Genomic DNA, 16,409 nt, shown 5'->3' with positions numbered 1-16,409 from the left:
GAAGATGGGGGAAGGTTCCTAAGACTCTTGGGTAGATTTTAGGCTTAAAATCCTGAAAAGCAATGTGTTAACAGTGAGCCACATTCCTGGGAAGGAGCCCAAGATCTGTGGGTCCAGAGAAGTTGGCCCAGGAAACAGCTTCAGTTCCTGCAACCAAGGAGGGTTCCTGGGGGCAGAAAGGCAGAGCCTGTGGAACCTCATAAGAAATCATATCTGAAGGCCCACAATCAATTCCCCAAACAGGAGCTGGAAGCAGAGCTAGGACATCCGGGTCCAGAAGTGGGGCTTAAAGTGGGATTCCTGGGTTACTATGGGGAAGCCTGCCTTTGAGCAAATACGACCCAATGGTAAGCTTGAGGAAGAGGGAGACATTAAATAATTGTCAAGCTTTGGGAACCTGAAAAAGAAGAGGGGCGAAGAATTTGTTAAGTAGCCAGACCTGGAAGAAGAAAATTGTGCTGACAGTTGGGAAAGACACTGGCCAGCAGAGCAGAGAAAAATGAATTCTTATGCAAGGGCAGCCAGCAGAAGGCAAGACTTGTGAGGAGCCCTGGCTCACACCTACCTGGGTCCTACCCCAGCAGGGAAGGTTTGCAGTAAATAGAAAATGGCAGATCCAAGAGAATGCCCAAAGATCTCAATTCCAAACCTTCCTGCTTCCCATTAATCTATTCTAGGAATGTCCTCTAAGGCTCAAGAACCCCAAACAGGCTAGCCCCTGAAGCCTGGAGGATGGGACCTCACTCCCAAAATCATCCAGGGCGATGACTTCTGAAACCTGCCCGCCTCCCCTCCCCCAGCCCTGACCATCATCAAATGGCCAATGGCCATTGAATGGTTCTTCTCCAGCCCTAGACCTCCCAGGCTTCCAAATTCTACCCTAGAACACATATTTCACCTGGTCACTTACCCACCAGGCTGCTCATCTTATCTCCATGAGCCTCCTCCTCCAGCTTTACATCAACAGATGTTTTGTTGGAGGAAGGATACAGGACTTTATCTGGCCACAGGACTTGGCAGAGCATCTACACTTACATCCATTCAAACACAAATCAAGACATCTCCTTTTATCTGTGGTCTCTAGAAGAATAAAAGATCATCTGAACAGACCAGCTACACCCAGGAAAGAACGCTGGGAAATGAGTGTGACTGCTTGCAGTTTTGTTTTTCTTCCAGTTATTTTACCTTCTAGATCTAATTTTTCTTGTGCAACAAGAGAACTGTACAAATATATCACACATATTGTATTTAAGATATATTTTAACATGTTTAATACGTATGAGACTGCCTGACATGTAGAGAGGGGGTAGAGGAAGAAAGGAAAGTTGAACAGCAGTGATTGCAAGGTTCAATATAAAAATTACCCATGCATATGTTCTGTCAATAAAAAACTATAATAAAAAATCTTCATCAACAGAAACTTAGATTCCTTCCTAAGCCTTTCTACAAATGATTTTCATATTATTCGATAAGGTAAAAATGGCTTGAGAAAGAGAATGGTGAGTAAATATAAGATGAATGACATTTAGTTGTTTGACTAGATGTTTAAAGTGGCTCTTTGTTATAGCAACAACTGGAAATTGTAGTGATCCCCTTCATTCCATATTTATTTTAAATTAAACAATTCCATCATTAGAAATTAGAGATAGTTTGTCTTCAGTGCAAAGAACCTGAGACTGGCTCAAGAAAGTTGATTTCAAACCATCCTCATACTTTTACTAGCTGTGTGAGTCAGGACACATTACTTCATATATGTGCCTCGGTTTCCCAATTATTAATAGGAAAATGATAGGAACAAAACCACAGATATGTTGTGGACTCAAATGAGAATATATGTATATACTTAGTACAGTACTCACAGAGTAAAGTATGTATAGATGATTCCTTTCCTTCTTTCCTACTAACTGAACTAGAATTTGAGGGACCAAGGAAGGAAGGATAAACATATTATATCAGGCAGCATTAGGAACAAGGAGGCCAATTTATGCTTGATAAGAAGACCTTTCTAAAGTCCAAAACTATCCCAACAAGGAAAGGGTTGCCTTGATAGGTGGAGGGTTCCTTCACTGTACAGCTTCAAGAAAAGGTTGCAGAAGACTTTTTTTTTTTCAGAGACTTTGAGACAAAATTCACATCTAGTTAGAAGTTAGACTAGATGGCACATCTCAGATTAGCTCCTATTTAAAAATCTTTAATGCTGTGTTTTTGAGCATTGTAGAAACTAGAATTGACCAAGATCTAACACTCTATACCAAGATAAGATCTGGATGAGTTCTTAATTCAGATATAGTGGATGACTATAAACAAATTAGGAGAACAAGGGATAGTCTGCTTCTCAGATCTGTGGAGAAGAAAGGCATTTATGGCCAAAGAGGATCTAGAGGATATTATCAAATACAAAATGGATAATTTTGATTATATTGAATTAAAAAGGTTTTGCAAAGAGTAGCAGTGCTGGCCAGATAATAAGTTGGGCTGTGGATATGGAAAAGAAGAATGAGCTCTTGGTGGGAAAGTGCAGACTTTAGGAGCAAAAATATTTCCTGGACAGCAGTTGAGTACAGAGGGCTGAAACTCTTGAGTCAGTGCACTGAGGTCAGGACAGCTGAGCACTTGAGGCTAACTATCTATTGGACAATACTCTATGGGCATATGCTTGGACAATGACCCTTTCCACTATCCTATGCTGCCTCGATGATTGGTGTATACCAAGGATTGTAGGAGGGAATAGGGGTGAAGTAAGACTAGCTCAGGGTCACTTTGGTGGTACATGAGGAAGAAGGAAGGTTGGGAGATCCTGCTTCCATCCCTTCACTTCTAGCTTAGATAAAGCTAGAATAAGACTAAGGATTTTGCTTGTTGTGATTCTGACTGATTCTAAGATATCCTGGTGCTAGCGTAGTCATCACAGTTGAGGAATCCTACATGTGATTTAGGTGAGAACTGCTGCTGAGATTGAGCCCCTGACAGAATTCAGAACATAACAGTAAGGAGGGAGTTGAGAGTTAAGGCAGCATTACCCAGAGCTCAGAAATCAAACTTTACAGTAAAATGATCTTCGTTATAAGCTGCTAAAATAAAATAAAACCAAAGGAAAATTCAGGATAAGTAAGCAGAGGAAAAAGAAACTCACAATAGCTACTTTGATATAAAAGGAGATCACAGTTAATATCCAGAAAACAGTGAGGTTAAAAAACAAGCTATTCCTATCCCAAAGGGTAACATCAAAGGTACACAAAAGCCTCGAAAGGAGTTCCTGCAAGAACATAAAAGGAATTCAAAAATCAAGAGATTAAGAAAATAAGGAGGGGAAATGAAAGCAATCCAAGAAATTATGAAAAGAAAGTTAATCAATTTGAAAGAGGTAACAAAAAGTTCTTGAAAACAGAATTGAAATGAAGTGACATTATGAGACACCAAAAATAATTAAACTAGAAAATATAGAAGAGAATCTGAAACATCTCAGGAAAAGTAGAGAATCAGATCAAGGTGAGACAATATAAGAATTAGACTATCTAAACATTTTTAAAGAAGAATCTGATACAATACTTCAAAAAATTATGAAAGAAAATTGCCCTCAAGTTCTACAACAAGCAGGTAAAGGGGAAAGAAGAAAATCTACTGTTCATCAACTGAAGAGATCACGGGAAAACCTTTACAAGAATATCATCGCAAAATTTCAAAATTCCAGATTAAAGAGAAAATACTGCAAACCAACCAGAAAAGAAGACAGACTTCAATACTGCAGAAACAGCCAGGATTTCACAAAACCAGCAGCTTTCAACTCTAAAAGACCATGGGTTTGGTTACATTAAATTTTAAAGAAGAAAAGAATTGACTTCCATCTTCAATAATTTACCCAGAAATGTGGACTATAATATGAAATGAGGGGGAAAATAGTATATGACAAACTGAAAAACTTTCATGTATTTGTAACTCAAAAGAGAAGAACTGAATGGAAAATTTAATATTAAAGATCCAGAAGAAAGGAAAACATTAAAGACTAATTCCAAAATGTATAGAATAGAGAGAGATAAGGTGAAGAACTTCCAGGAATGTATGAATTTTTTTCTGTATTTTATTTTCATTATTTCTGTATTTTCCTCTGACCTGTACAATATGTGCAGGCTCATATTTACTTGAGCCAGCAATAAACATATTTACTTAACCTGACCTGATGACATTTATCGATATTTAGTCTATTAGCTGGACCACTATCTGTTTCATGAAGCCTGAAGGCCTGATTTTCTGTTTCCTAGAAACCAGGAGATTTCCTGAAACCTTTCCATTCCAATCTCTCTGGATAGCAACAACCAATTAGATGCTCTCCCTCCCTTCTCAGTGCTCTCTTACTTGTGATGTAATCTCTTGTATAAAAGCTATGTATCTTTACTATTCTTTAGCCCTCCTCCACTAGGGCTTTGTCTTTCTTATCTCAGCACTTTGGGATGGCTCATCCTCCAGAGGTTTTTAATAAACAACTTTTCTGCCTTCAACTGAGTGATTCTGAGTGGTCATTTTGGTAAAGGGCTTTCTATCCCTCACACAAAGCCCTCATTTACAATTATTTATTTATATATAAGAAAATGTCATCAGTATAAACTGTAGGTAGTTTCAAAGGTTGGGACTAAAATGTGTGTGAGGGGCAGGAAAGTGTAAAAGGAAACAATTATAAAAACTGGGCAAGAGGAAGAAGTAAAACTGAGAAAGGGGGAGGGAGGGTGGAGAGCTGGTAACATTGTAACCTTTTCTGGGAATTCAAGAGGAAACAATGTATGCATCACAAAGGAGTTAGAAGCCTTGTGAATATGTAAGAAACCTTGGGGATGGAAGGATGGCTCTGGATGGAAGCACTCAGGGAAGCTGGAGAAGCTGGAGATCTAGCCAGGGGAGGGAAGGGGGCAGGTGATGTTTGAGGGCTTTAAAAGAGGGGCAGGGAAGCAGGAGGAAAGGAGAGCCCAGGTAAGATCTGGGAGAGAGAAATTTGACAGCTCAGGGTAAGGAGATCAGAGACACTGCAGGGGCAGAAGGCTTCAGGGGGACAGATCCTGGAAAGCAGCATGACTGTGCCCTGAGGTCTACTGAGGAGCTGGGGACATTGCCTGGGACCCTCTGGTAGAGCTTTAGGATTGCTGACCCTAAAAGGAGCCTGGACACAGGGAGTCAAGGCCTGGGGTCTGATCGGCAGCAACCTAAGAACCTTGGGGAGACAGGCAGAGCCAGGTAGGAGTTTTGGGGCGTGTCCAGAGTGGGCCTCTAGGGCAGGCAGAACCCTTGAATCTATCAGGAGCCTAAGTCGTTAGGGCAGAAGCACCTATGTTTCTAACCCGGATCCAGGAACAAAGCTGGACTCCTGGGTCCTTATGGGGAAGATCTGAAATTGGAAAATGTGAATCGGTGATAAATCTGGGGACAGTAACCTCCGAAATTTGGGAAGTATTGGAAGTATAAAAACAGGGATGGCAAGGGGGTGCTGGGAAGGAAGGGCTTATCCGATAGCCGAGTCTGGTAGAGCAGCACGTTCCTGATGCTGCTGAAGGTCAGATGATCCCCTTTAGCAAAGACAAAGGGAACTATCAAAAGCCTAGAAGGGCCCACCTCAAACACTCAGAGGTACCCTCAAACATCACCTACCCCCTCCCCTCTCCGGAGCTAGATCTCCGGCTTCCCCTAGCTTCCCTGGTGCCTCCATCCAGAGCCATCCTTCCATCCCCAAGTGTTTCTTACATATTCACAAGGCTTCTAACTCCTTTGTGATGCATACATTGTTTCCTCTTGAATTCCGAGAGGAAGGTTACCATGTTACTTAGCTCTCCATCTTCCCTCCCCCCTTTCAAAGTTCTCCAGTTCTAGGCAGGTGTGGGGCTAGATATGCTGGGAGGTGGATGGACCTACCTGGCGTCCTGCACCTGCAGAGCCGCCTTGCAGGAGGCAGAGAGATCTCAAGTCCAGAAGTCCCAGTTTCCAGCCAGTCTCTCGAGATTTCTCCTGGGTCCAAGTGTCCCCACATTAGCCAGTCCTTGAGAAGTCCCAAAATGAGCTGTCTCCTTCTACGACGCCCAAGAGCAGCATCTCAGGCTCTGAGCTGCTTCCCCTGCCTCAAACCCCTGCCCTCCATCACGTGAAATGTCTTCACCACTGGAGTCCGCCCTGGACTCCTCCCAGGCTTCCAAACTCCACCCCAAGGGCTCATATTCCACCTGGATCACCACCCACTGGGCTGTTCAGCTCTGAGACCTCCTTTTCCCCCAGGCTGCCTCTTTTCGGCTCACTCTCTCCTCTGCAGTTCTAAGCCTTCCTGTTTCCCATTAATCTATCGAGGAATGTCTCTCTGAGGCTCAAGAGCCCCAAGCAGCCTAGCCTCTGAAGCCTGGAGAGGGGACCTCATTCCCCAAATCATCCAATATGATGACCTCTGAACGCTGCCTGCCTCCCTCTCCCAGCCCTGCCCATCATCACATGGACAATGCCCATTGGAATGGCTCTTTCTTCAACCTAGATTCCTCCCAGGCTTCCAAACTCCACCCTTAGGACTCTTATTTTATCTGGCCACTTACCCACTAGCTAGCAGTGCTGGTTACAGCTGTGGACAATGAAGACTAAAAACTTGCTTGAAAGTGCAGTATTTTAGGGAGCAAAAACATTTCCAGGACAACAGTTGAGGAACTCTATGTGTGACTCTCTATATGTGACTCACGACGTGAGAAATGTTGCTGAGGTTGAGTCCCTAGGTCAGAATTCAGAACATAACAGGAAGAAGGAACTGAGGAAACCCAGCATTACCCATAATTCAGAAATCAAACTTGACTCTAGTAATGATCATTGTTATAAGCTGCTAACTGTGGTGTTTTTCTTCTTTATAATATATAATAGTTCTCTCTGGGAGCAGGTTTCTTGGGAGGTTTTCTGGAGACAGCCTCAGTTTCAGCTAAAAGTAATAATCACCTAAATGCAGCCAGATGTTAAAAGTTCATATCTTTTATTGCTTCCTCCAAAATAGCCAGTTAGTTTTTCTTAGAGATTCCAACAGCTTAGAGGCCTTTCTGCTTGGTTGCAAGAGCTCTTGCAGTTTGTCCTTTGCCTCTGCTTTCTTCAGCCTCCAGCCAGCACAAAGGTGGAAGATGGAATGAATCTCTCTTGCCTCCAAGAGAGGACTTCTGGTTCTCAATCTCCCAGAGTGCTGAATCTGGTTGTGCCTCCGAGAGAGGGCTTCTCCTCAACTGAACTGGCACTCCCCTCTCAATCTTTTCAGCTGAACTCTGGACTGAGCCTCTGTCTGCTTTATATATGGTCTCCTAAAGGTTGACTCCTCCCTCTGAGGGAGGGATTAAGGAGGTGTGAATTCACAAAGTTACAAAGTTAACTTTGTGAATCTTCCATAATGTGAACTCCAATGAGTACTTAAATACTTCTTGCTTATATGAGCTCTCCAAAGGTGTGAACACAAGCATTGTTTCTATTAGTTCCACTTAGTACCTTGTTTCTTCTAGCACCATAACATCTTCTAAGATCAGATCAATCATACTGAGCCATGCTAAATTAGATAATTATTGTCTCTATCAACTCTAATGACTTAATTTGTAAAGATTCCAACAGCTAACAATAAATAAATATTTGTTTATATAAACACATATATTTATAAAATATAAAACATAAAATAATACCAAATAAAAATTTAGGATGAGTAACAAAAGGAAACAGAACCTGACAATATCTACTCTGGTATAAAAGAAGATCTGGATTAATATTCAGAAGATAGTAGGGTCAAAAAAAAAAGCAATTACTGTCTTAAAAGTTACATCAAAGGTATACAAATCCAAAAGGAGTTCTGGAAGAACATAAAAGGAATTCAAAAATAAAATAACAGATCAAAGAAATATTAGGAGAGGAAATGAAAGCAATCCAGTAAATTATAAAAAGTTAATTAATTTGAAAAGTTTAAAAAAAAGTCCTTGGAAAAGGATTGAACCAGAGGAATTGTATGACCTTATGAGACACCAAAAATAATGAAGTTCCGAAAAAAAAGAAGAGATATAGTTGGTCTTGTCATTTTCCTGGTTATTGCCATTGGGTTTGTATAGTATATAGTACAAATGGTTCTAGTGGTTCTATTCATTTTCTCTCTGCCTCAGGTGAAGAAACATGAAGGGGAACAAACTAGATTAGAAAAAAGACAAGAACTTAATGCAGTGGCCCAGGACTTGATAAACTCAAGAACATCAATGACTCCCTATCCCCACTTCCTACTATGTTAAACTGAAAATTGAGACTGGATTTTCTGGTAGAGTCACCAGTTCAAGAAAGATGGAGAAGGAAAAGGAAGGAGAACTATGAACACAGCACACCCATACCTCCTGAAAACTGAAGGAGAACATTTTGTACCAGCCTGAATCCTCCCTAGGCAATCCTAGAAACCATACTGAGGCCTTGTTCCAGACCCACTCCTCCAGTGGTCACTGGATAGCAGGTGAACAGCCAGTTCCAGATCCCCGCACAACTGGCAAGGAGTCAGTTCTTGAGGCTCTGACTTTGATGCAGCATGTCAGTCACCAACTCCTGGCCCCAGAGCAAAAAGCTTGGGGATAGTATCATCTGTTCAGCTGCAGAGCTCAAACTTAAAAAGTCTCAGAATAGGCTGGGAAATGGAAAAAAGCAACAACAACAAAAACCCTGAAAATAGAAAAATTACCCTGGTGGAATAGAAGTTTAAAAGCCAAACTTAAAACAAGACAAAGTCAAAATGCCTCTTAAACAGTCTGTAAGAGAAATATGAACTAGTCTTAGGTGTGACAAGTTCCCTGAAAGAGCTCCAAAAGGATTTGAAAAATCAAATAAGAAAAGTAGAATAAATTTAGAAAAGAAATAAGTGGTACAACAAAATCATGAAAAAAAGTTTCACCAGTTGGTTTAAGGAAAGCACAAAAATCCACTAAAGAAAACTGCTTTAAAAGAATTGGTTGAATGAAAAGAAAGGTATACAGGAATGCAGGGCTGGTTCAATATTAGGAAAACTATCAATATAATTGGCCATGTTAATAACCAAATTAAAAAACCATATGATCATCTCAATAGATGCAGAAAAGCATTTGATAAAATCCAACATCCATTCCTATTAAAAACACTTGAGAGTATAGGAATAAATGGACTTTTCCTTAAAATAATTAGCAGCATCTATTTAAAACCATCAGTAAGCATCATATGTAATGGAGACAAACTGCAACCATGCCCAATAAGATCTGAGTGAAACAAGGTTCCTACTATCACCGTTACTATTTAATATTGTATTAGAAACGCTAGCTTTAGCAATAAGAGCTGAGAAAGAGATTAAAGGAATAAGAATAGGCAATGAGGAAACCAAATTATCACTCTTTGCCGATGACATGATGGTATACTTAGAGAACCCCAGAGATTCTCTAAAAAAGTTATTAGAAATAATCCACAACTTTAGCAAAGTTGCTGGTTATAAAATAAACCCACATAAGTCATCAGCATTCTTATATATCACTAACAAAATCCAACCTCAGAGTTACAAAGAGAAATTCCATTTAAAGTAACTACTGATAATATAAAATATTTAGGAATCTATCTGCCAAGGGAAAATCAGAAACTTTATGAGCAAAATTACAGACCACTTTTCACACAAATTAAGTCTGATCTAACCAATTGAAAAATATTAAATGCTCTTGGATAGGGTGAGCAAATATAATAAAGATGACAATATTACCTAAACTAATCTATTTATTTAGGCTATACCAATCAGAGTCCCAAAAACTATTTTAATGACCTAGAAAAATAACAACAAAGTTCATATGGAAAAACAAAAGGTCAAGAATTTCAAGGAATTAATGAAAAAATCAAATGAAGGTGGCTTAGCTGTACCAGATCTAAAATTATATATAGAGCAGCAGTTACCAAAACTATTTGGTATTGGCTAAGGAATAGATTAGTTGATCAGTGGAATAGATTAGGTTCAAGGGATAAAACAGTCAACAAATATAGCAACCTAGTCTTTGAAAACCCAAAGATCCCAGCTTTTGGGATAAGAACTTACTGTTTGATAAAAATTGCTGGGAAAATTGAAACTAATATGGCAGAAACTAGGCATTGATCCATACTTAACGCCGTACACCAAGATAAGGTCAAAATGGGTTCATGACCTAGGCATAAAGAATGAAATCATTAATAAATTAGAGGAACACAGGATAGTTTACCTCTCAGACCTGATGAAGGGAAGGTCTTTATGACCAACAGAAAGAGAGATCATTACTGATCACAAAATAGAAAATTTCAATTATACCAAACTGAAAAGTTTTTGTACAAACAAAACTAATGCAGACAAGATTAGAAGGAAAGCAATCAACTGGGAAAATATTTTTACAGTCAAAGGTTCTGATAAAGGCCTCATTTCCAAAATATATAGAGAATTAACTCTAATTTATAAAAATCAAGCCATTCTCCAATTGAAAAATGGTCAAAGTGATATGAACAGACAATTCTCAGATGAAGAAATTGAAACTATTTCTAGTCATATGAAAAGATGCTCCAAGTTATTATTAATCAGAGAAATGCAAATTAAGACAACTCTAAGATACCACTATACACCTGTCAGATTGGCTAAGATGACAGGAAAAAATAAGATGATTGTTGAGGGATGCGGAAAACTGGACATTGATGCATTGTTGGTGGAGTTGAACGAATCCAACCATTTTGGAGAGTAGTTTGAACTATGCTCAAAAGTTATCAAACTGTGCATACCCTTTGATCCAGCAGTGTTACTACTGGGATTATATCCCAAAGAGATTATAAAGAAGGAGAAAGGACCTGTATGTGCACGAATGTTTGTGGCAGCCCTTTTGTAGTGGTTAAAACTGAAACTGAATGGATGTCCATCAGTTGGAGAATGGCTGAATAAATTGTGGTATATGAATATTATGGAATATTACTGTTCTGTAAGAAATGACCAACAGGATAATTTCAGAAAGGCCTGAGAGACTTACACGAACTGATGCTGAGTGAAATGAGCAGGACCAGGAGATCATTACATACTTCAACAACAATACTATATGATGACCAGTTCTGATGGACCAGGCCATCCTCAGCAACGAGATCAACCAAATCATTTCTAATGGAGCAGTAATGAACTGAACTAGCTATCCCCAGAAAAAGAACTCTGGGAGATGACTAAAACCATTACATTGAATTCCCAATCCCTATATTTATGCCCACCTGCATTTTGATTTCCTTCACAAGCTAATTGTACAATATTTCAGAGTCTGATTCTTTTGTACAGCAAAATAACATTTTGTCAAGTATACTTATTTGTATCTAATTTATATTTTAATATATTTAACATCTATTGTCATCCTGCCATCTAGGGAGGGGTGGGGGTAAGAGGTGAAAAATTGGAATAAGAGGTTTGGAATTGTTAATGCTGTAAAGTTACCCATGCATATATCCTGTAAATAAAAGCTATTAAATAAAAAAAATATATATATATATAAGAAAAGAAAGGTATAAAAGCCATTGAAGAAAATAATTCCTTAAAAATTAGAAATGGGAAAATGGAAGCTAATGACTATGAGAGCAAAATGAATTTTAAAAGTCAAAAGAATTAAAAAACAAAGGCCAAAATAAAAGCCAGGAAAAGCAACTGACTTGGAAGCCAGATCCAAGAGAGCTAATTTAAAAATTCTAGGACTCAATGAATGATCACAAAGAGACAAACTGCCCTCATATCCTAGAGTAAAAGGTAAAATATTAATCAATAAAATGGTTCTCGTGGAATTCTAAATTATAAAGAGCTGGAGTCTAACAGAGCTGACTAGAGGAAGGCTTTAGTAATTAAGTACCTGTTTAACTTATCACTTTCACAATGAAGAATACAGTTTGCAAACAGGAAGTTCTCCTGGGCAGGATATTTCCACTTGTTGCAGAAAAGGTAGAGGTTTTGATATAATATGATTTTGTGGTCTGATTTTAGGGATCTTCTGTTCTAACAATAAGTCAGGAAATCCTAAATCTTTTGATTGTGGAGTCTGCCTCAGAGTTCTCTCAATCTAAGAACAACAATTTGTATGATTCTGAATAGACTATTTCCAATTCAATGATGACAGATAATCTTGTCAACTGAAAGCAATTTCCAGAACCTCTCCTCAGTTGATTGCTGACTGATGATCTGGTCTGTGATAATCAAAACCAGAGACTACCCCTCAATTCACTGCTGACTGATGATCTGGTCAGTAAGAACCAAATACCAGAGACTACTCCCTACCCCTTCCCTAGGCCAAAGAATGAGCCTATCTATGATTGAAAGTTGGATCACTTGTAATGGTGTTAACTATTGCAATAAAGCTTTCCCTTTTGGATTGGAGATAAGTTCAAGTCTGTAAATTCTTTTGAGACACCTCACAACACCAGTCTGGGTCTCCAAACTTTTGGGGTCTCTCCTCTGGGATGCTTAGAAAGCCAAAGTGCTTTAGGGTAGCTTTTGACAAGAATGGGCCTTTCCTCTTTCATTGTATTTTGTCTGTGTCTGTGTCCCTATGTAGAATGTCTGTTTCATGTTTGTCCTGTGAGCTATTTTAAAATTGCAACCAAAAAGAATTCCTGAAACATCACAGTTATGGAGATTGTTACCAAGATCAGTATAGCCTAAATCTCTGCTTGCTTGCTCTTCTCATCTCAGAATTGGAGGAAATTCAAATTCTGCCTCACCTGTAGGATTAGGGAAGCAATACTGTGGGGACCACACACAACCTTGCCCAGATATCCCTAAGCCAGCTTGGGGAAATGGAGATGCGGGGTCTGGCTCCATGGTCAGCACTTCCTGAGCTCTGGCATTGACCCTTGCAAAACCTTCTTTTCCAACTTTTCCCTTTTCCCTCCATGCCCTCCCCTAGATGGCAGGTAGTCTCATATATAGTTAAATATGTTAAAGTATATGATAAATACAATATACGCATACATATCCATACAGTTTTTGTTGTCTACAAGAATTGGACTTTGAAATAAGGTAAAATTAACCTGAGAAGGAAATTAAAATGCAAGTGGACAAAATGAAGGAATTGGATATGCTATGTTGTGGTTCACACTCATTTCCTATAGTTCTTTTACTGGGTGTAGTTGGTTGTATTCATTATTGAACAAATGGAACTGATTTGGTTCATCTCATTGTTGAAGAGAGCCAAATCCATCAGAATGGATCATCATATAGTATTGTTGTTGAAGTGTATAATGATCTCCTGGTCCTGCTCATTTCACTCAGCAACAGTTCCTGTAAGTCTCTCCAGGTCTCTCTGAAATTTTCCTGATGGTCATTTCTTACAGAACAATATATATTCCATAACATTCATATACCACAATTTATTCAGCCATTCTCCAACTGATGGGAATCCATTAAATTTCCAGTTTCTAGCCACTACAAAAAGGGCTGCCACAAATATTTTTGCACATGTGGGTCCCTTTCTCTCTTTAAGATCTCTTTGGGATATAAGTCCAGTAGTAACACTGCTGGATCAAAGGGTATGCACAGTTTGATAACTTTTTGAGCATAGTTCCAAATTGCTCTCCAGAACGGCTAGATGGATTCACAATTCCACCAACAATGTATCAGTGTCCCAATTTTCCCACATCCCTCCAATATTCAGCAGATAAACCCATTTTAACAGAAGTAAAACACACATAATTAAGTAGAGACAATGAAATGCCAGAGAAAGACATTCTCTGGGCTTTCACAGGCACAAATCTTGACTTCTCCTTTAAAGTGTCATAGTTGTGGTCTTGAAGTCACAAACTGCAGCTGTCATGGCTACTGGTTTCACAAGCTACCAAGTTTCTATAAAATGGCTTCCACCTCTTCTTTTTCTTTTTTTTTTTTCCTGGAGAGTTCCACAAACTTCTACTGTCTTTGATAGAATGAGGAAGAATTCAGCCTTTCCAACAACAACAAAAAACAAAACACCAACAACAGTATCTCAAGTAATTGTCATTAGCTAATTTTATAAAAGAAAAATGACTCTCATGTTAATTGCTTCAGTCAGGATCATGAAGCTATTAAATTTTAAAGCTGGAATTTGAATACAATGCTTCGAATGTCATGAATCTTTCCACTGAAAATAGCTCCATTAAAAAAATGCTACTGTCTGATTGAATCTTTTCCTCCTTCTCCTTCTATATCTGTAATCCAAGCTTTTATCTTATTTCTTTCTTTTTTTCTGTCAGTGTATAGAGCAGGAAGCTTTGAAAACTGAGAAATTTTTTTATTTAATAGCCTTATATTTACAGGTTATATGCATGGGTAACTTTACAGCATTAACAATTGCCAAACCTCTTGTTCCAATTTTTCACCTCTTACTCCACCCTCTCCCCAGATGGCAGGATGACCAGTAGATGTTAAGTACATTAAAATATAAATTAGATACATAATAAGTATACATGACTAAACTGTTATTTTGCTGTACAAAAGAATCAGACTCTGACATTTTGTACAATTAGCTTGTGAAGGAAATCAAAATGCAGGGGGCAGGGATTGGGAATTCAATGTAATGGTTTTAGTCATCACCCAGAGTTCTTTCTCTGGGCGTAGCTGGTTCTTTTCATTACTGCTCCATTGGAAATGATTTGGTTGATCTCATTGCTGAGGATGGCCAGGTCCATCAGAACTGGTCATCATATAGTATTGTTGTTGAAGTATATAATGATCTCCTGGTCCTGCTCATTTCACTCAGCATCAGTTCGTGTAATTCTTTCCAGGCCTTTCTGAAATCATCCTGTTGGTCATTTCTTACAGAACAATAATATTCCATAATATTCATATATCACAATTTATTCAGACATTCTCCAACTGATGGGCATCCACTCAGTTTCCAGTTTCTAGCCACCACAAAAAGGGCTGCCACAAACATTCGTGCACATACAGGTCCCTTTCCCTTCTTTATAATCTCTTTGGGATATAATCCCAGTAGTAACACTGCTAGATCAAAGGGTATGCACAGTTTGATAACTTTTGAGCATAGTTCAAATTGCTCCCCAGAATGGTTGGATTCGTTCACAACTCCACCAACAATGCATCAATGTCCCAGTTTTCCCGCATCCCCTCCAACAATCATCATTATTTTTCCTGCCATCTTAGCCAATCTGACAGGTGTATAGTGGTATCTTAGAGTTGTCTTAATTTGCATTTCTCTGATTAATAATGACTTGGAGCATCTTTTCATATGACTAGAAATAGTTTCAATTTCTTCATCTGAGAATTGTCCATATCCTTTGACCATTTTTCAATTGGAGAATGGCTTGATTTTTATAAATTAGAGTTAATTCTCTATATATTTTGGAAATGAGGCCTTTATCAGAATCTTTGACTGTAAAAATATTTTCCGAAAACTGAGAAATTTGTGTGAACACATGAGGATACGTGGTATTTTTAATGATATTGGCCCTAGGTAGGAATTCCAATGAAGTAAAATGGCAGGATAAGAACTGAGATGAATGGGAGGGAAAATTCTCAGTAGTATAAGCTATGAAATGCTTGAAAATCCAGGAAGCCTAGAAAAATCGAAAGTTGCCTTCACCTGGGCTTTAGAATTCTCTACATCTCAACCCTCAGTGATCTTGTTCAATTCTCATATCCCTCTCTCTTGGGAATCTGTAAAAGTTTCTCAAGCTCTTCCCAGTTGTTTTTTTAATTAACCTTATTAGTGATTAACTATTTGTGAATGTATTATCAATAAACAATGATTTTCCTGGGACAAAATTAAAACTTTTGGTACCATTTTTAGATCTCATGAAGTTAATGTTCTTGTCTTGCAACTGACAACCCAATCACATCTCTAGGGAAAGATAGACTCTCCAGTTTATAACAACATCTTTCTTACCCCTCCCCTATCTATTCTTTGAGTGTCAGAGCCCAGTTCTATACCTCAGGAGAGAAGACCAGACCAGTGAGTGTCTTCCTCTATCTGATGCGTCAAGAGAGATTTAGAGGTAGAGCATCATCTCTCCTCCTGGAGATAAAATGGAAGACACAATGAGATTAATATACTCTATTTGCTGGTAATAAGAAAAACACTCTAAGAAGGCTCTAATATTTTCTCTGAATCTTAATAAGATGCTATCTTTTGTGGAAGTCTTGTTTACTAATCCAAGTCCCCACTGAGCTACTGAAGTACTCCTTTCATAATCTTTGTTCTTTCAGTGTCCCATATAACCCCTTATACACATTTTTCGTTATGTTTTCAATTCTAAACCTCACAGTTATCCTAATGTCTGCCATATTATTTTATAGATCCATAAGTCATCAGTTCAGGAAGGAATATTTCTAATATTTTATTCGTGATTTTTTTCTTAGTAGATATAGTGGAGAGTGATCTGAGAAGTCATACTCAGAAAAAGAAAAAAAATACAGCCTACTT

This window comes from Sarcophilus harrisii, chromosome 3 (genome assembly GCF_902635505.1).
Source record: "Sarcophilus harrisii chromosome 3, mSarHar1.11, whole genome shotgun sequence".
Classification (NCBI taxonomy): domain Eukaryota; kingdom Metazoa; phylum Chordata; class Mammalia; order Dasyuromorphia; family Dasyuridae; genus Sarcophilus; species Sarcophilus harrisii.
This window is presented reverse-complemented; position numbering follows the sequence as displayed.